This window comes from Quercus robur, chromosome 10 (assembly GCF_932294415.1).
Source record: "Quercus robur chromosome 10, dhQueRobu3.1, whole genome shotgun sequence".
Taxonomy (NCBI): Eukaryota; Viridiplantae; Streptophyta; class Magnoliopsida; order Fagales; family Fagaceae; genus Quercus; species Quercus robur.
The window spans coordinates 48,883,324-48,903,640 of NC_065543.1; the positions used below are offsets into that span (position 1 = coordinate 48,883,324).

Below are 20,317 nucleotides of genomic sequence, written 5' to 3' on the forward strand. Positions count from 1 at the left end.
AATCATAACAATATTATTTCAAGTTGAGTCATAATCTAGATCAAATACAACTAGGCTCCACAAAGCCCAACACAAAAGAGATACTAACTGGAATGAACTTGTTCTTGAGAAAGTGGTACATACTTGGCACGCATTTGAGTACCTTAACTGTGGGCATGGTTTCCCTGAAGGCTTATGCATTGCATTTGAAGTATTTTGCTTGAGATACTAGAAGATAAAAGAATTCATTACAGATAGGAATTTATTGAAGGATTCTTAAGGGTGCTTGGAGAAGTTGAAGGTATTGATCGATCCTGTTTTAGAAGAAGACTATCCATAGGGTGACATAGGTGGGTGAATTTTAAGAATAGGAACCCTGACCAAGATCTCTAGCTGAACAAGATGCTCAGAAGCCCAAGAGCTCACCACTTGAGGCCTATGAAAGGGCTGTGGGAAGTTTAGATTTATTATAAATTAAATGACATTTTGATTGTATTTTTATGCGATTCTACTAAGAAGCAACATGATATGTTTTCAACCCAACTTATACAAGGATTAGTTTATAGGTTTTATTGTTAATTTTGGACTCCCTCATGGTTGAAGGATTACATTTCTATACATTATGTGTTAGTCTTTTCTAATAGGTAGATAGTGAGGAAGGGGAAAAGGTGTGATTCAAATTAGAAACATGAGGCACCACACAATATTGTGTAATTACCATTAGACTATTTGATGCAAGAGCATCTACTAAGCTGTTTTCAGGTGTCTTGATTGAAGTCTAGTGGTTGCAAGCAGTGTTAAAGATGTTTCCTTGAAAGTTGCTGCTAAGACAAGCTAGAAGGTCAAACAGTTCTTCTATAAACTTTCTTATGTTGCATTCAATGGCAACCTAGCTAGTTGGAGTCCAATCTCAAGTGCAACCATTTAGGTGACACTTATGGCCTGTTTGGAAGTTTAAAGAGAGAGGAGAGTAGAGGGAAGTAGAGGGGAGGAGAGTAGTGGGGAGGAGAGTAGAGGGGAATGGTTCCCCTCCACCTTGTTTGGATGTTTTTAAAATTAGTAAGGGGGAAGGGAGTAATTAGCCCTTCTCCTTGTTTGGATGTTTTAAAAATTAAGATGGAGAGGAGAGAAAATGATTAAAATAGACAAATTTACCCCTATTTGAAAATGGACTTGCAACATTAGTCTATTATTAATTTAAAAAAGGTAAATTGGGAAATTTATCTAGTCAATAATTTATCTACTTTACTCTCCTTCCAAATCTCTCCAATTTGGGGGAATTAAAAATGAGGGGTTAGAGGTGGTTGAAACCCCTCCAAACTCCTCCCCTTCCTTCCTTAAAAAACTTCCAAACAAGGTAATTGAATTACTCTCCTTCCTTCTACTCTACTCGCTCTCCTTTTTTAAACTTTCAAACAGGCCATTAAGGACCTTATCTAAGACTACAAGGCAATGCCAAGTCAATTGGATCATATTGGAGCAACTTGTGCAAACTGGAAGCCCCATTTGTTCATTCAAGAGAGGTTAGTTACAGCTATCCTTGTGCCTAAATAAGGAAATTCGAGGCAGTTAGTTAGTTGGCAGCCACCCTTATCCTAATTAGATGTTCTTGTTATTGGGTTAGTTACTTATATTAGTGCTGTAGAATAGATAACACAGATTTTCCAGAGACCACTAGAAGTCAACGCACGGGAAATTCAAGAAGTAGAAAAGTACTAGCAGAAGTCATTGGCTACAGTAATGGGATTACGTGAAATTTGATGACATGAAGGGAAGCACCGCTGGGAGTAGGCACTGAAGCCGCTTTTCTAACAAATTCCATCATTTAGCCCTTGAAATTCTGTGTTGTTGTCATTTTTAGTAATATTTGTTTCCTTAATAACTTTTAGATTAAAAGTCAAAATAAAATCCTTTCTGTTTTGGGATGTCTCTTAAAGAAAATGATTTTAATTTCCGCAATTATCTCAAATTTGCTATTTTTGGTGAAATCTATGTTTTTGCCACCTAATTTCGTGATTAGTGCGAATTAAGGTTTTTTCTAGATATTTTCCTAGTTGCCCTAGGTGGTTTTTTTTTTAATTTTTTTTAATACTATTTCATGATTAGAGTGAATTTAGTTATCAAATTAATAAAAATTCAAAATTTTGTCTATTGCTTTTCTCTAGTGGATTCTAGGAACTTTTCTTCTTTTGGATTCAAGGACCCACTCGTGGATTCGAGGATTTAATTTAGAAGCTAACATGTTTAGTTTCTTTTCATTCAAAAAACAAAATGTTTGTTTTCTTTTAGCTTTCATGACATCTAATAGTTGTAGCCAATATTAATTTTACACTTGGCAAGTCCCTCTAGCTATTAGTTGCAAACAATTTGTATAAGTACTCTTGTTTAGGGACGGATGCAGGAATTCAAGCTAGGGGGGCTAGAAATAAGCGAAAAAAAAAAATTTCGGGAGGTTGGTGCGGACCTTTTTTAATGTAAGCCCGTCGAATTTCATTTAACAACCTATAAAAGAAATTGCTATATTAGGGTTGAAAATTTTTTATCAAGGGGACTCTGAAATTTTATCACTTTTTTATTTTATAGCAATTACAAAAAATTGCTCCGTTTGATAAAATTTGAAACGGCGACGCTTCTCTCTTGTACCAATAAAGTCACTGTAACTTAGTCAAGCGTCACAGTCACTCTCTTTCTCTCTGTCTCCTCCTTCCACCTCCATGAAGGAGAGGACTTTTGGGTTTCCTTTCTCTTCTTCTCTCAAAATTTGATACTTGCAAAACCCAAAAAAAACAAAAACCTCTCTCATTTTGTTAAAAACTCCTACATTTTTTATTTTTAGACATCCTTAATCTCTGTCTTTGCTCATGGCCAAACCTAGACCTGGGAAAAAGGACTTGGATGCCTACACCATTAGAGGCACTACCAAGGTTGTTAGAGGTAACGAACTTTTCAACTAACACAACCCCAATTCTTTGAAAAATTTTCAATTTCAGAGATGTAATTTCGTGGAGCCGTTGAAGTACGAGAACGAAAAGCCGTTGAAGTATGAGATGGGTCTCGCAACTCGCAAGCGTCACGGCGACACAGCGTGGGCGGGGGCGGCTGTGTCACGGCGTGGGTGAGTGGGTCTCCGTCTCTCTGAGTACTCTCTATCTCTACTCTGTCTCGCCTCTCTATCTCTCTGTCTCGCCTCTCACTTCCCTTTCTTTTTTTCTTTTGTTTCCTTCGTTTTTTGCTTTCTCCGTTTGGTTTTGGACTGTTGAGAGTGAGAGCTGAGTTTTTTTTAAAAAAAAAAAAAAAAAAAAAGATTTACATGGGTCATGGGCTCCTGGGCTGGCCAAATGATGGGCTAGGGTTCATGATTTTTGGAGGGGGGCCGGGCTAAAAGCTCGGGGGGGCCGAGCTAAAAACTCAGGGGCCCAAGCCCTTTTTTTTGAAAATTTTACTTGCTAAAATTTTTTTTTTTGGACCCAGGGGGGGCTTGGGCCCCCTTAGCCCTCTACCTAGGTCCGTCCCTGCTCTTGTTAGCATAAACACTTCCTTAGACCAAGTGTAAGTCATACACGAATAAGAAAAGTAGGGACATGTGATAGTCTATATAAATAAAACGTAAATCATTGCCTATTCTGTATATACATAGACATACAATTGTTATTTTCATGAGCAGAGTAGGTGTATAATACAAATCCTCTTCCCACATTGAGTGTTTCACTATGCTTCACTAATCATAATTTGTTACACATCCCTTTTTCTTTCCTTATAAAATAACCTAAGTTTCAAATAAATAAATAAAAAACTAGACTCATGATATATTGTAATTGGTGAAACATAAAGAGGATTTTTATTCATAGACGTAGTAATAGATTTTTTTTTTTTCACAACATAATATTCCTTGTAGTAGTTATGTGACACATAAAAATATTTTTTTACCACTTTTTGTATTCCACGATATACTCCACTCATCACAACTTAGCATGTATTCTTTTCACTTTCTTTATAAAATAACTAAAGTTAAAATGAAAATAAAATCGTACACATGACATGTTAATTGCTACAAAGAGAAGGTTCTTGCTAATATTAAACAAACAATTCTATTGAAATGGATAGGACAAAGATTAAAAAAAAAAAAAAAAAAAAAAAAAAAAAAAAAAAAAAAAAAAAAAAAAAAAAAAAAAAAAAAAAAGAGGAAAGATGACCATGTACTCCTTATGAAGGAGAATGTAGTACTGGTACAAGACAAAGTGGAATTTTCTTACGAATGACTAGCCTATAAACCTCTCTCATGTCCAAATCATTTACAGTAACACCATCAGGCAACTCCCAGTCAAACCAGTACAAGAGATTGGCTAACACATATTCAGCTTCTATGATTGCAAATGATATCCCAGGGCAACCCCTACGCCCCATGCCAAAGGGTATGAATTGTTCATGATGGCCTTTGAAATCAATTGAATTGTTAGCAAATCTCTCTGGGAGAAACTCCTCTGGTCTATCCCATAATTTGGGATCTCTTTGAATTGCCCATGCATTGATCAAGATCCCTGTTCTTGGAGGAATATCATAGCCTTCCAGTTTAGTGCTCCCAGATGATGCTCTAGTAACCATGACAGGAGCATGTAACCTCAGAGTCTCTTTGATAACACACTTTAAGAAGTCCATTTGATCTATATCAGTCTCATCTACCTTTAATTTCTCTCCTACCACCCTTCTTACCTCTTCTTGGGCTTTCTTCATCACATTAGGATTTTTCACAAGCTCTGCCATTGCCCATTCCATGGTTGTTGAAGTGGTATCAGTTCCTCCCATAAACATGTCCTGTAAGATGTACAGAATGGAAAGCTTTAGTTTTAGTCTTTTGGGCATGTGTGTGCAGTGGTTGAGCCATTATTATGTGGATATTATGTGGTAAGATTAAGAAAAATATTAGTTTTTACCTAACTTTGATCCACTATCTTGCAGATATTAGGCAGGTACAAAAGGAAATAAAAATACAAAATCAAACTAACCCATTAATAAAAATTGTAGCCTATCCTATTTTAGAAAATTTCAATAATCAAATAACCTATAAACTGAAGTTCTTTTCAATATAGACAAATAAATTATATGCAAAAAACTGGTCCATGAAAATTCTTAGCATGCTATTTAGGAGAGGGAGAGGGAGAGAGAGAGAGACCAGTAGGATTGCTTTGATGTTTTCTTGAGTGAGATTGATGTCAAGCATGCCATTCTTCTGAATATTTAAAAGAATATCCACAAAGTCTTTCTTATCAGATTGGTCACCACCATCACTCTTCTGATGTTCCTCAATTATTTGATCAATGACTGCATTTAAGGTATTGGAAGTTGTTCTCAATCTTGCAGAAAATCCAGTCAGAACATCCAACCATTTCAAATATGGAAAAAGATCCTCAAAGCAAAATGCTCCTATAAGTTCCATTACTCTCCTTGACAAATTTCCAAAACTCTGGCTACCATCTTCCCCTTCATACTTTCGACCAAGGGCGGTTCTGCAAATTATATTGCTTGAGATATTAACAAAGATCTCACCAAGATCAATTGTTGCTCCATTCATACATGAATCTCTTATCTTCTTGACCATTTCCGCAGCTTCTTCTTCCCTCACAAACTGAAAGGCTTGCACCCTTTTTTGGCTTAAAATTTCAAGAACACAAATTTTCTTTGCTTGTCTCCAATACTCACCATAGGGACAAAATGCAATGTCAGTGCATCCATGGAAGAGAACTCTTGCTGCCCTTATCTGGGGCCTATTTGCTAAAACTGTATCATGGGTCTTCATGATCTCTCTAGCTATTTCAGAGGATGAAACTACAAGAAATGGGGCATTTCCCAAGTGTAAGAGCACTAGAGGGCCATACTTCTCAGAGACAGCATGAAGAGATCGGTGGAGGAGTGTGCCTATCTGGTGAAGGTTGCCAATTATAGGTAGCTTTGGAGGAGATGGAGGTAAGTTGAGTTTGCCACCTCTAGTGTGCTTTAGGAAATAGAGTAAGGAAAAGAGAAGAAGCAAAGAGAATAGGTAGGGGGTTGAACAAAGTGCTTCTATGTAGCTCTTGCCACCATTGATGCAATAAGGTTAGTGGATCCATTCCTTGTTTAGCTCTTCTTTTCTCATCAAAATAGTATGCAGTGAGAGACTCTAGACAAAAACACCCATATGAATTGACAAAAAAAAAAAAAAAAAAATTCTAGCGAAATTTCAGCCTAGAAATCATAGAAGCTTTCAGCAAATGTCAATGACCAGGCTGGAATGCTTATGACATGTGAAATCTGAATTGTTTATGGTTCGGAGACAAAAAATTTGGATCTTGGTACAAAATAGTATATGATATTTACTATAAAAAATTAAGAATGAAGATGTACCTAATATTTTCAACCTACAACTACTATAAAATAAAGTGAGAAATATAAATATTAGCTGGTTGATTTGTATTAAGATCTGTTGATATTCGTGTGTATGTTTGGAAGTAAAATAGGGTGAATGGAAAATTTTGGAGAGAAAATGGGAAGAGAAACAATTTTGGAGTGTATTTGGTTGGGTGGGAAGAAAAATAAATGGTAGGGTTTAGGTGTTTTCTCCTCGGGCTCACAAAAAATTTTTCTCCTCAAAATGAAGAGAAAACTTGGGAGAGGAAATATGATGGCTGAATGACAAAAATGCCCATGTGCAAGCACATGGGCTTAACATTGCTGCTCTTTTCTTTTTTTTTAGCCTTTGGCTTTACATTGCTGCTTCTTTAATAGCATTTTGCATCATTGAACATTTGCCTTTAGAGCATTCACAGCAGTGGAGGCATATTGCTATATTGCTAAAATTTAGCTCCACAGACACAAAAGTCACTTTGCAGCAGTGGAGGCATAAGTAAAAATTTTAGATGTTCAGCTATAGTGCACATCTATCTATAGATGTGCACTGTAGCTAAGAGCAAAAAAAAAAAAAAAAAAAAAAAAAAAATCGGCTGGTTAATAAAATAATAAAAAAGTCTTTCTCATCTCTCAGCTCTCTCAGTCACTCTCTCATCTCATCTCTCAAAACTCTCTCAAGCAAACTTCTCTTCCGCCGCCGATCCTCATGTCGCCGATTGCCTCACGCCGCCGATCACCTCATCTCATCTCATCTCACGCCGCCGATCGCTTACTTATCAAGCCGTCGGTCTACAACCCAGGGAGCTCGCCGACCCAGCTCGTTGACGTTGTGCTTGTTTGTGTTTGGTGATTTTTTATTTTGTTTGTAATTGGTGATTTTGTTTGGTTTGGGTTGAGAAAAAAGATTGGAGATTTGGGTTATTTATTTATTTTTTTTTTTTTTTCTGCTGTGGACTGGTGGTGGTGGTGGTAGAGGTGGTTGTGGGTGTGGTTATGGTTGTGGCTGGTGGTAGAAGTGGTTGTGGTTGGTGCTGTGGAAGTTTTTTGGGAAGTGAGATATATTATTTTATTGTAGTAGTTATATTATTTTATTGTGATATTTATATTATTTTATTTTGTTGAAAGCTAAAATAGATTCACTACTGTAGCATGTGTGTAGGTAAAATAAATAAAGTAACTTTTGGTGGAGCTAAATTGCTATATTTTTAGCTCCATTGCTATAAATGCTCTTATTATTATTATTTTTTTTTTTGTGTGTGTGATTTCTTGGAGCTGTGGCGTGGTGCTTTATTTTGTTTCTTTTTTTTCCTTTTTTTCTTTTGTTTTAACTAGACATTTTTTTTGGACATGATTTTTATTTATTTTTATATAATTTGGGTCATTGCTTCTTCTTCTTCTTCTTCTTTTTTGGGTTGCTTGTCACTTTTTTTTTTTTTGTTTTAATTGTGCATCATATTTTAACAAGGGTATATGAGTAAGTTTATGTAAACTCACTTTTTCTATCTCTCAATTTTTTCACTCTCAACCAAACAAAAATGAGGGAAATTAAAATTTTTTCTATCCTCCCACTTTTCTAGCCTCCCACCATTTTCTATCCTCCCACTTTTTCACTTTTCCACCCTTCCAACCAAACAGACCTTAAATGTGAAGTTGTAGGAGAAGACTTTTAGGTACATTTCTACAACATTGTTTCCAAAAAGAATGTATATAGTGAAGTAATCAAAGTGGGCTTACTTTAATAATCATTTGAATTATTGTTTTTTTTTTTTCCTCTTATAATTGGGAATTGTAACATTGATGCACATGCTCTTAAAAATATAGTTTTTAACACCTAAAAAAGTTACTTTATCTATTTTACCATCTCACTTGTAATACACACAACATCAAATGTTCTACTTTTTTACCATTTTGTTTAAAATAATATAAACAACTTATTAAAATAATAAAGGAAGAGAGTGAATTTGAGTTTTTTAATTGAAGGAAGAGAGATAATCTTAAAAAATATTGTATTTTATTTTTAATAACTCGCTACAGTCAACAGGTATTTATACCAGTTTACTGTAGTTACAAAAAATTTAGCTTTAACTTCTCCAATAACACATGGTTTTTTTTGGTTCTTTGGTGGTGAAATATTTTTTTTTGTTAAAATACAATTACTATTGTGAATGCTTTTATTGTTTTTGTTAAGTTTTCAGGTTGGATAATTGCTAGTTGGGTTAGGTTGATTGGAGAGGAGCTGGGCCTAAGGTTTTGGAAGAAGAGGGCACAAATACAGAATTGAAAAATAAAATATTAAAAAAAAAAAAAATGGGCATTTGGGCCAGGGGGGCCTGAGGCCCTTTGGGTCCATTCCTCTAGTTTCAACTTTCAACCATGTTCTTAACTTCCCATTTGATTGCTCAAATGATAGCTTTTTCAAACTTGATTAGTTGTGATTAGAAAGAAAAATATATTATCAGTTGGAGTGATCAAAGTCTGAGACCACAAAGGCCGGTGTTTCATTGTGGTAAATCAAGTATTCAAGAGGTTCTCAAAGTCATTTAGAGGTTTCAATCATAAAGTGCGAGTGAGTCACCCATGAAGCATTTAGATTATCAAATAGCTTAGAGGTTTTGAAGTTGTAGAAGGTTTTCGTAATATGTTAATTTACTAAGATTGTAGAGTCTAGATAAAGGTTTTATGCTAGATCGTAAAAACTTCTCTTGATTATAGTGGATTGTTTGTTGGAGGAAGGTTTCCCTTGTAGTGGTTTTTTCCTTTGGGATTTTGATTCATTGATTTTTTTTTCTTTTAGAGTAATGTGACCTCAATGTGGACCAAAGTGGATTGAAATGCTACACTAATGTAGCTTACAAGAAATGAGTTTTATAGATATGGGTTTTATCACAAAATTACTAAAGGGAAAGAGATATCGTAATTAGGTTTAGAGTTAGCAAATTCCATTACAATGTAATTATCAGATAAGAGTGTAATTCATTCTTTATGGTCAAAGACCATTTGTTCAAGAAACAACTCAAAAGAGAAGAGTCTGTAAATTTGACTGTCTTTCAATTGATCTTCAACTGACCTTCAATCTATCGAAGATCGATAAAAAACCGTAAATTCATTTTTGTTGACTTGTTTTTATTGAAGCCATTTGATTGTTTTTAATCCTTTTTGAAGTCTCCTATACAAGGACTACTATGAACCACTTCCACATGGGTAGAGAGCCAAAAACAAAGTCCCAAACAGAGAAATATTGTAGCCTCCTTTTTGTGATCCGCTGATCTTTATCAGTTGGTGTGATCAAAGTTGGAAACCACAGAACTTAGCTTGTCGCTAAGGTAATTCAAATCCTGTAGAGGTTCTTGGAGTTGATTGATGAAGTGCGGGTGGGTCATCCATGAAGCATCCAAATAATTGAAGATTTTAGAGCTTTTGAAGATGTAGAAGGTTTCTGTAGTAATTTAATCTACTGGAATTCTAGAGTCTAGGTACAGGTTTTATTCTAGGTTGTAAAAACTTCTCTTGATTCTATGGATTGCTTATTGGGAAAGGTTTCTCTCATAGTAGTTTTTTTATTGGGGTGTTGTTTCATCCATTTTCCACTTTGTCCCCCATATTGCATGTCTTGATTTTATTGCTTTATTGCTTTATGATATATATGGTGTTTGTTAATATGTGGTAATTAATCTGTGATGAATCTAAATTAACTAATTGGTTAATTTGTTAAAATGGTTTAACTCTGCTGTAAAATTAACATCAAGGTTCTTAACTTCACCTAATGGATTTATATTTTAAAAATTCTCATCACTAAATTTTATGTTTCCGTTCTTTTTAACACGCATGCCAAATGTTGTATTGATGAGATATTATTTATTTTTTGATTCATAAACTCATGTTATATGTATAATTTTAAAATGAAAAAAAAATTTTATATATTTTGTAAATAAAATTACTATTGTTGCCTAATCATCTTGAAATTTTGTAAATGTATAAGAGTATAACCAGATAACATGGAATCATGTTCATAGTCGTATGTTTTTATTTGATGAGCGTAGGTGGGTGAGGGTGGTGATGATAGAGATTCTCGTAAGCTCCGGAAGGAAACTCTTCTCTTACTATTAATGCTCAGACCTTCAGAGCTGCGTTCTTCTATCGGAATCGTCTTCATTGAACCATCTTCACTGTCAGATACATGCAATAATGTCTTTCCACCACCTTTCAGGCCAAAGATATATAGATTATAGAAAACTAAATTAAATTATTATAGGAAAATTGATATGCAACAAGGAAAACTATAAACCTCTTTTCTTTTTCCTTGAGTAAACTTTGAATTAAGAAAAAGAAACAACATCAATAATAGAAAGGAAACGCTTATCTTCTCTTCCTTAAGACTCCAAAGATCGAGCAAGGGGTAGAGGGCAGAGCTTTTGTTCCTTTTCGACTTATAAGAGGAAACATGATAAACTATAAAATATCAGTAATTCAACGTCAAGGTGCGTTGAAGTATTTAATTAAGTACAGTTATTTAGTGTACTTAGTGTATTATACTCAGGGACGGACCCAGGTTGGGTCCATGGGGACCCAGCCCCTCGGGTCCATTATATATATATATATATATATATATAGTTATTATATCCTCTTTCCAAAACTGTAAGTCCCCACTTCCCAATCAACCTAGTTAACATAACTCAAATAGCAACTATCTAATCCAAAAACTTAATAAAAATAATAAAAACATTCACAGTAGTAATTGTACTTTAGCAAAAAAAAAAAAAAAAAAAAACTATTTTATCATGAAAGAATCAAAAAATCATGTGTTATTGGAGAAGCTAAAACTAAAAATAAAATTATATCTCCTCCTTTAATTAAAAAAACTTAAATTATCTCTCTTCTTTTTTTATTTTAATGAGTTGTTTATATTATTTTAAATGAAGTGATAAAAAAAATAGAACATTTGATATTGGGTGTATTGTAAAGTGAGAAGATAACATAAATAAAGTAACTTTTTGAGGTGCTAAAAACTAAAAGTTTTAGTACTACCACTGTGAATGCTCTAATTTCAACAAAAAAAAAAATCTCCGACCCTAGCTAGCTTAAAATCCTGGGTCCATTCTGATTATGCTAATCTATAAATCCCACACATGTGGTTCACATCTCATCTGTGAATGAAATGCAGTACACCAACTGTATTGAATAATTTCTAATCATAATAGGATTTTATAATATGGAACTTCTCATATTAAATATGATAGCAAATTAAAGAACTATTATTACCATAAGGTAGTGTTGCAGAAGTTGTTGGAAAATCACCCAAGAGAAACAATACTGCCATTAGCTCTCTATTTGTTTCAGCATTAAAGTTTTCTAGAAAATTGTTCATTCTCAAAAGAGTATTTTCTAAAAAACTATCTCATTTTATGGTGTTTGATAACAATCTTGAAAATGGACTTGATAACGTTTTGTGTTTTGTATCTACAATTTTTATAACATTTCTTGTATAATTTAAAACATGTATAATATGTGTACTGTGTAAACCCATTTAATGTAACCAATATAAATAAATAATAAAAAAACCAAGAATGAATTTGGTTTTCAAACTAAAATTTTGACAACAGATACAATCAAAATTAGCTGTCAAATTTTCATGATCTCAAATACTCATCTTGTTCATGTATAGGAACAATAATGTACATTATATATATATATATATATATTAACCATACTTCTCATAATTCAAAATAATCATTATACCCATAAGTTCCATTTTAAATAGTTCAAAATGCCAGATAGGCCAGATAGTTTACTGGCAAACTAATCCTGTACAAATAGTTTGATAAATACTAAAAATTGTTATAGAACTATTGACCGATCTATGAGGAGGGAAAAAAAAAAAACCTTATTAAAGAACAGTGTTATAGAGGGGAGAAAAAAGAGAATAGAGACAGATAGAGAGAAATCTGTGGGAAGAGAAGAGTTTAGAGGAGGTGATAGTGAGGGTGCAAGAAGAGAGAAAAAACAAAGAGAAAAGAAGAAGTGAGAGAGTTTATTATGAGAAAGGCTGAATGAGCAAAAGAAAATATTGTTTCCTGAATCAAATGAATATAATATTTATAGGAGTTATGCACCGCATGAAAAAGATTGTTTTCCAAATTTTTTTTTTTTTAGAAAACAACCTATAGAAAATTAATAAGCCTTATTTTTATAAGAGTTTTACGTTGACTGAAGATAGTTTTCTGTTGACTAATTTTTTTTATGTTACCAAACACTCGAAAATGTGAAAAACTATCTTTATAGAAAGTTTTCCAATGAAACAAACAGAACGAAGGGCTGCCATCAACTTTGCTAGAAAGCTAAAAACATTAACTTCCAGAAGGTAGTGATCAGTTGACATTTCTTATGAGCCAGTACTACGAGTCTTATTAGGAAAATGAGAGAGCCAGGATCAAGATTTAAAGGGTAGAGCCTCCCACTGGTGAGATGCTATCCAGATATTTTTATGCGTATTATTATTATGTTGGTGGTAGGGTTGAACAAGAGATGGTGCTTCAATGTCATTTATTTTGCGCACTACTTTCAGTAGTGCCAGGTTTGTTGGATAGTACTGTCTTATAATGCGTTTTTGGTCAACTTTTTTTTTTTTTGTTGGAATTCAGCTTTTATTAATTGGATTTCTGGATTCATAACTCAGTTAATATACCTGGAGGAGGGCTTGTTAATATCTTGTGGTCAAATTCAGTGTTGGCACTTGGTACACATTTTATTCTGCGTATGCTATAGTTTAATGTGAGGTATAGTGTTGGGTTTTAAGTATGATCTATAATGGGTGGTGTGGAGGGCAAAAAGTATAACTAGTGGATTTAAGGGGTTTTGACGTGCTACTTTTTGCTTATAGGTGGGATGCAAGGTCAACCTTTAAATATCTATTATAAGATAAATAATGATAGTCAGATTAGTCTCTAGTGTGATGTGAATGTATTCAATTAGAAAAAGCCTTGAAATGGCTAAGTGTTCGTCCTTGGGTTTAGTCCGAGGATGAAGTTACAATTAGATAATCTCTCTTCTTTTAGTTTTCAAAAAATCTCCCTAATCCAGGTGCTTCTTGGCTTTATGTAGTTAGCCAAAATGCATTTGGACTCTACATTTGGAGGGTTAGGATCAGATTTTCTTGATATTTGTCCCATCAAGGCCTTGTGAGAAGGTTTTTACATTAAGGTATGAGCTGTGTGGGCACTATTCAAGGTCATTTCCCCATTAATGCAGCCAGCTAAGTGGTTGCAGTGCATTTAATGCAGAGGGGATGGCTTCTTTGTTCTTCCTTTATCTTCTCTTTCTTGCTTGATGCCAAGTTACCCTTTTCCACCCTCGGTTTGCACTGCTCCCTTTAACTCTGACTCTCGACTTTTCGAGGTTAAGTTAGTGTCCTTGGAGCCCTAGTCAACTTTGGCCATTCAGCCTCTACAAGAGTTAGGTGAGTACTTTCTAAGGACATCTTGCCAATATTTCTCGAGGTTTGACTCCTCAGAAATGCCCTTACCTATTTTATCAGTTGTTTTGGATCCTCGTCCCCCACAAGTGGATATTTACTGTATATAATATAAGACTAGGTCCCCCTCTCCCCTCCTAATAACATTAGACAAAACCCTAGATCATTTGTTCAAGAAATAACTCAAGTAAGTTCAACTGTCTTTTGACTGGCCTTCAATTATTTAAGAGCAATCGAAAAAATTAACATGTTTTAATTCTATTGAAGTATTCTATATAAAGGATTACTATGTATGACTTCTTCATGGCTAGAAAGGTGGAAATAGAGCCCTAAATAGAGAAAATATTTTAGCCTCCGTCTTGAGATCTAAGTTCTAAAAGCAATATCTTTATCAGTTGGTGTCATCAAATTAAAGTTTGAAACCTGTCACGCCCCGAACCCAAAGGGGTCCAAAGCATGAGAAATACATCTCAAGGGTACCTATAGAATTTTCCTTTTTGGCAAATCAAACTATAGGAAAATCTTTATATTCCTTTCTTTTCCAAAGGATAAGAATATACAACCATACTAAAATCTCCACGTTACAAGTCAGAACTCTATAACACATTTACGAACAATAACTAAAAATCATGTGTCTCCACATAATACATGATTATATTACAAAACTCTTATTAAATTACACAAGTCACAGTCTTATCAAAAATAAGGACCTTAACATTGAATCTAGGCCTACCACGCCAAAGGCTAACAAATCTCAAGCGACCCACCTCCAATAGAATTAATTAAGGTCTCGTTGAACATAGCAAGATTGAGTCACCAACCATTTAGAGCAAAAGTCTCCAAATTTAACATAGCACTCTAATCATCACCAAAGAAGTAAGCTCCATACCCAATGTATAGCTAATAAATCTAACAAAACTGTTAAAGGGTGGGATGAGCTAACGCCCAGTAAGTAGCATAATTAATGGGGGTGGGGAAAATGCGAGTTTCATCTTCAATAATAATAATATGACAAGAATGATTTAATAATGAAACACAAAGTTTTTTAAAGTAAATACCTTGAAAGTATATACTATAATCTGTGAGCACTAACCATATAATTTCCAAAGCCATAAAATCTAACATATGGTAATTTATTATAAATATACCATACTACCACATAAATCGGTCAAGGGATCCACCCATTCACAACTGGCATGATATTGTCCTCTCTGGTATGCAGACTTTTGGCTCCATGGACATCAGCCTCACCCATACCCTCAAGGTTTTTCTCTCCCCCCATGGGCAGCAGAGAGAGCGCGTCAAATAGGACCTCTCTTGCATGTGGTCTCTTGGCTCCATGGACAGCAGCCTCATCTACACACAATCAAGGAACCTCTTCCCCCCATGGACAGCAGGGAAGAACGTGTCATCCAAAGTGAAAGGGCATTGACCTAGATTTGATTCCATTGTCACAAAGACTACAGAAACCAAATCGGGTGATCACCGGGAAATCACACATGGCATGGTGTTAAAACAACTCACAAGTTACATTACTTTGTAACACAGTTCATATCCAAGTAGTTTAAAAAAAAAAACCTTAAATAATCTCACTTCTACAAAGTTTGTAAGGTTTCAACTTTATTCTTGTCAAACAGGTTTTCTATCAATTTCCCAAGTACTAAGGCAAGATAAGCATCTTTAAATTTTCTAATATACCATAACATCCAAGATTTTCTTATCAAAGATTAAATAAAAGATGCTCATTTTTCCATATCAATAATTCATGCATTTTCCCAAATGCAATACCAAATATAATGCATTTCCATATATAATCATATATATATATATATATATATATATTAAGGTTACGACACAATAGTTTTTAGGAAAATATAATTTCTATAGGTAGTATCCAAAAGCGTGTCTAACCCAAAAACATTTATATAACAAGGTTATTTTTCAAAATCCCATTAAAAAGCTACTTACCTTGCAACCCGCGAAAAGCCTAATTCTCCAAGCTCTAGAGGAGATTAGCTAGAATCTCAACAATATCAAGCATACCTAACACAATAAGCATAAATCTTAAAATTGTATCTAGCTACAATTTAGGAATTGCCAAATATGCACTTAATTAGGCAAGCCTAGTATTTAACCTCACAAATAATATTTTCCACTTCCAAAATTTCTCAACCAATTATTTTACAAGGCATAGACTCCCATTATACTCATGAATCATTCAATGCATTATATCTAACATCAAAACCTCAACATTTTATAAGTACTTCCCACAATATTTACACCACATCAACAAGAGACTCATGACACCAAAATCATAATATCCTCCAAAATAAACAATTTAAACCTTTGACTAGTTCCAAATAATCAATAAAAATTATATTCACCATTTATTTCACATTAAAAAGCCAAAACCCCCAAATCTTCACCACTTAGATCACCACCATTGGTACAAACCATAAGCCCACTCATTAAATAATTCCACCAAAACAAAACCCATACATATAAACACATAAATATCACTTCCAATGCTCATAAATCACATGGATATCATTATTAAAGCTTAGATAAAAATAACCTCAAACAAAAGTATAAAACACACCAAAAAGATTAGAAATTTTTACCTCAAAAAAAAAAAAAAAAGGATGTGAAGGTGCTTATGGGTTTCAAGAATTTTTTTCCGGTGATTTTGTCGAAAAATGATGGTGAGATGGTGGTTTGGAGTGGAGTTCAGTGGGTGAGTGTGAGGGAGTGTTCTACCCAAAAATGCAAAAGAAGAAAAAGAAAGAAAAGAGAAAGAGAAGTGAGGAGTCGGTCAAAGAGAGTAAAAGATAAGTGAAAATGAGTGGTGGGAATGGGTGGGGTAGGTGGGGTAGTTGGGAGGCACGTGTGGTCCCAAAAAAAATCTGACTTCCTTTTTTTTTTTTTTTTTTTTTTTCCAAAAAGCTGGGACACGACAAAACCAGAATTCATAATGTGTCACTGCAGTAAATCAAGGAGAGTTTGGTCGTGAAGTGCGAGTGAATCATCTAGATAATTAGAGAGTTCAAAGATTCTGAAGATGTAATGGGTTTTTGTAGTAAGTTAATCAATTGAGATTATAATCTAGGTAAAGGTTTTACACTAGATTGTAAATACGTCACTTAATTATTATGGATTGCCTATTGGGGAAGTTTTCCATCGTATTTGGTTTTTTCATTAGGGTGTTGCTCCATCAATTTTCTACTTTGTAACCATATGAGTGGCTTGATTTTATTGTTTTATGATATTGTGTACATTAATTTGTGGTAATTAAGTTATAATTAATTTGAATATATATATATATATATATATTTATATTAATAGGTAAAGTTGAGAGAAATTTCAATTAAGTTTTAAATTGGATTTCAATTGTTGTCTAATTTTGCATCGCGTGTCCTATTTAAGTTTGTTTGTTTGTTTGTTTGTTTTTTTTTAATTTTTGTTCTAAGTGAGTTAATGAGGTGTAAAAAACGAAGGGTCTAATATAAATAAATCATCAAAAACTCAATAAACAAAAAAAGAAATAGTAAATTCATGTGTATATCCAAAAGAAATTAAAATTAAAAAATAAGAGAGAGAGAGAGAGAGAGAGAGAGAGAGAGAGAGAGAGAGAGAGAGAGAGAGAGAGAGAGAAATATGAATCCATATATGTGTGTTGTAAGGACCAGATTTGAGTCCCTAGCCCCGACGATGGATGGACCTAGGCCCAAAAAGCCTAAAACAATGAATTTGTACAGAATGGGTTGGAAAACTAGGTTAAAATGAGTTGGACAACAAAGAAAGTGAACTCAATTGACAAAAACAGGGAAGTAGATTGAATTAATCCAAAGAAAATCCTCATCAGCAAAGTTTGAGGAAGTTAGTTCTTATATATTTCTTACAAGTTTGATTACACAGTTGGTTCCTGATTGCTTCAGTGTTTCTCTCTTGATTTTGATAGTTTTTAAACTCCTTAAAACACAATTGATTTAACCTAGGTAATTAGCCAAGTTGTTACTTAGTCGAATTTAACAAATCTAGGTTATCACAATTACAAAGATCATATCATGCAAAACAGCGGAAAGATAAATAACACAAGATATGATCACCTAGGAAACCAAACCAGTAAAAACCTGGGGAGGATTTGACCTAGCTATCTTCAAGGTAAACTTGAATCCACTATTTTGAAAGAATCGAAGTTCATACAATAAGACTTACAAGCCCTCACGCTCGATTTCTTATTGCTACCAACCAGTAGAACTTACTGACACGAAAACGTGCAAGCTCCGAATTCACGGACTCCTTCTTTCTTGGATTCACCACCAGATACAAGCACACCCGCTTGTGTTTTCTTTAAACTTCAATGGCAGTAACCGAGTTGATCATCAAGGTGTAGATAAAATCTTCTCCTTGAAAACCCTAAGTTTGTGTAAAGGAAAGCTCCTCTAGATCTTACAAGAGATTTACACAAACCGCAATATGAGCAACACTAAAACGTGGCTAGGGTTTGCCTTTTATACTTAGGACAAATTAGAAAACCCTAAAACGTTTTAAACAACTAGGGCTGAGTTGGAAATCTATAGAAAAAAACATTCTGCCCGAGATTCAATTGATCGAGCCTAAGCTTCGATCGATCGAGCCAGTCCGAAATGCATAATTCTTTCTACATTAGCTCAATTCCAACTTTACATAAAATACACTACTTTGAGCAAGACTAAAACACTTTTAAACACATTGTTTTGATCATGGTTTGCCAACAATACACATTAGAGTTCTAAATACATAAATACCTAAGTCTTTGGAACCTAACAGATTTCTCGATCCCCTCTCCATGGAGGGTCTCTTGCATTATATAGTTCCCTTTTTATGATCTTGACCCTACACTTGTTGATCAGTTAAGCCACTACTTGAGTGCTTGTCCCATCGGACACCCCCTCAGGCCTTCCATGAATTGAGGTAGCCAAGGCATCACTGTTTTAGAGGTCTTTTCCACATTAATGCAACTAGAAAGTTAGCTGTAGAGCATTCAATGCGGTAGTAGCAACTTTCCCTTAGATATTTCTAAGTTTCTATCCCTCTTGTACGTTCATGATGAATGTCCCTATCATTGAAACTCCCTAGAAGCTCACCTTGAATGATAGGATATGCATTCGATCTGTGCTTAGCTTATTCGAGGAGATGCTCCTCCTCAGACCACCTTTCCCAACCTTTCTGTCTGCATGTTATTTATGGGACTCTAAGCTTGACACCTTCACTACTATTTAATGGTCCTCGGCCAAGGCCCAAGGCCCAACATATGATTTTGGGCCCTTATCCCTATATGTGTAATTGTAATTTTTATTAATTGTACCATGTATATGCACGAGTTATATATTAGTTATATATAAATGGTTAATTTTTTTAACTTGATTAATTCTATTTTAAAACCAATATCAAGATCTAAATTTAATCATACAGATTATTATTTTAAATTCTCTTCATTGGATTATATGCTTTTATTCTTTTTAACACATGTGTTAAATTTCGTGTTAATGAGAAATTATTTATTTTTTGATTCATAAATTTCTGTTTTATGTATGTTTTTAAAATTAGAAAAAAAAAATTTAATTTGTATATTTTGTAAATAAGATAACTTAAGTAGACACTTAGTGTAATATTTATATATGGATGAATATGGATGTGTGGGTTAATAAATAATATAGTGTCATTGGGTTGCATTTTGTCATTTTATTTTAAAATTTTTTATAAAAATAGTGATAACTGCATAAAAATAAATAAATGTAATACAAACTTTACAAAATAAAATGGTCTTACCTAGCCATATTGACAATAGATAATAAAAACTGATAATAAACTATCGTGTAACAATTTTAAAATATAAAAACTTGTAGAAGTTGTAAAATTTTATATATTTGCATTTTTTTATGACTCAATATATTCAAGTTTTTTTTTTTTTTTTTTTTTTTGCATTAAATTTTATTTAATTAAAATTTCTTAACGACCCCCTGAAAAAATTTCTATAGCCGTCACTGATATCAAGGTCCCTTAATTTAGTCTTGGATCATTTCTCACCCTCTACAATCTATCTTTGGCTTGAAAGGTGGTGAAAAGATACCAATGCATGTATTTGATAGCAGAGATGGTTCAATGAAGACGATTCTAATAGAAGAACCCAGTTTTGCTCTAGCGGAGCTAATGACATTCTCCATGGGGCACACCCTCTACCAGAAAAGCTGCAATAATACAACATGACTATGACTATGCGTCTTCAATTTTTTTAAGAGAGTTTTAATCTATGAGCCTCCAAATTGATTCCATATTATATACATGTTTAATTGGTTATATCTAATGTAAAAAAGTTAGAACGATAATTGAATAAAACTTTTGATTAAAAGTATATTTTGATAAATCTACACTTTGATTATGTATTTTTTTTTTAATACATTCTACATTTGTAAAATTTTAAAGAGAATTAGAGATCAATAGTTATCT

At 33.8% G+C, this 20,317-nt stretch overlaps 1 long non-coding RNA gene and 1 pseudogene across 1 annotated transcript; both read right to left on the bottom strand.

Annotated features, from left to right (window-relative positions):
• Nucleotides 1-4,096: 4,096 nt before the first annotated feature.
• LOC126703397 (cytochrome P450 71A1-like) lies at nt 4,097-6,155 on the bottom strand (annotated as a pseudogene).
• An 8,268-nt stretch (nt 6,156-14,423) lies between these two features.
• Nucleotides 14,424-16,636, bottom strand: LOC126703217 (uncharacterized). The gene is made up of 2 exons (XR_007647973.1): nt 16,450-16,636; nt 14,424-15,871 (listed from the first exon to the last, which is right to left on the bottom strand). It is a non-coding gene; the product is annotated as an uncharacterized LOC126703217 (long non-coding RNA).
• Nucleotides 16,637-20,317: the final 3,681 nt, after the last annotated feature.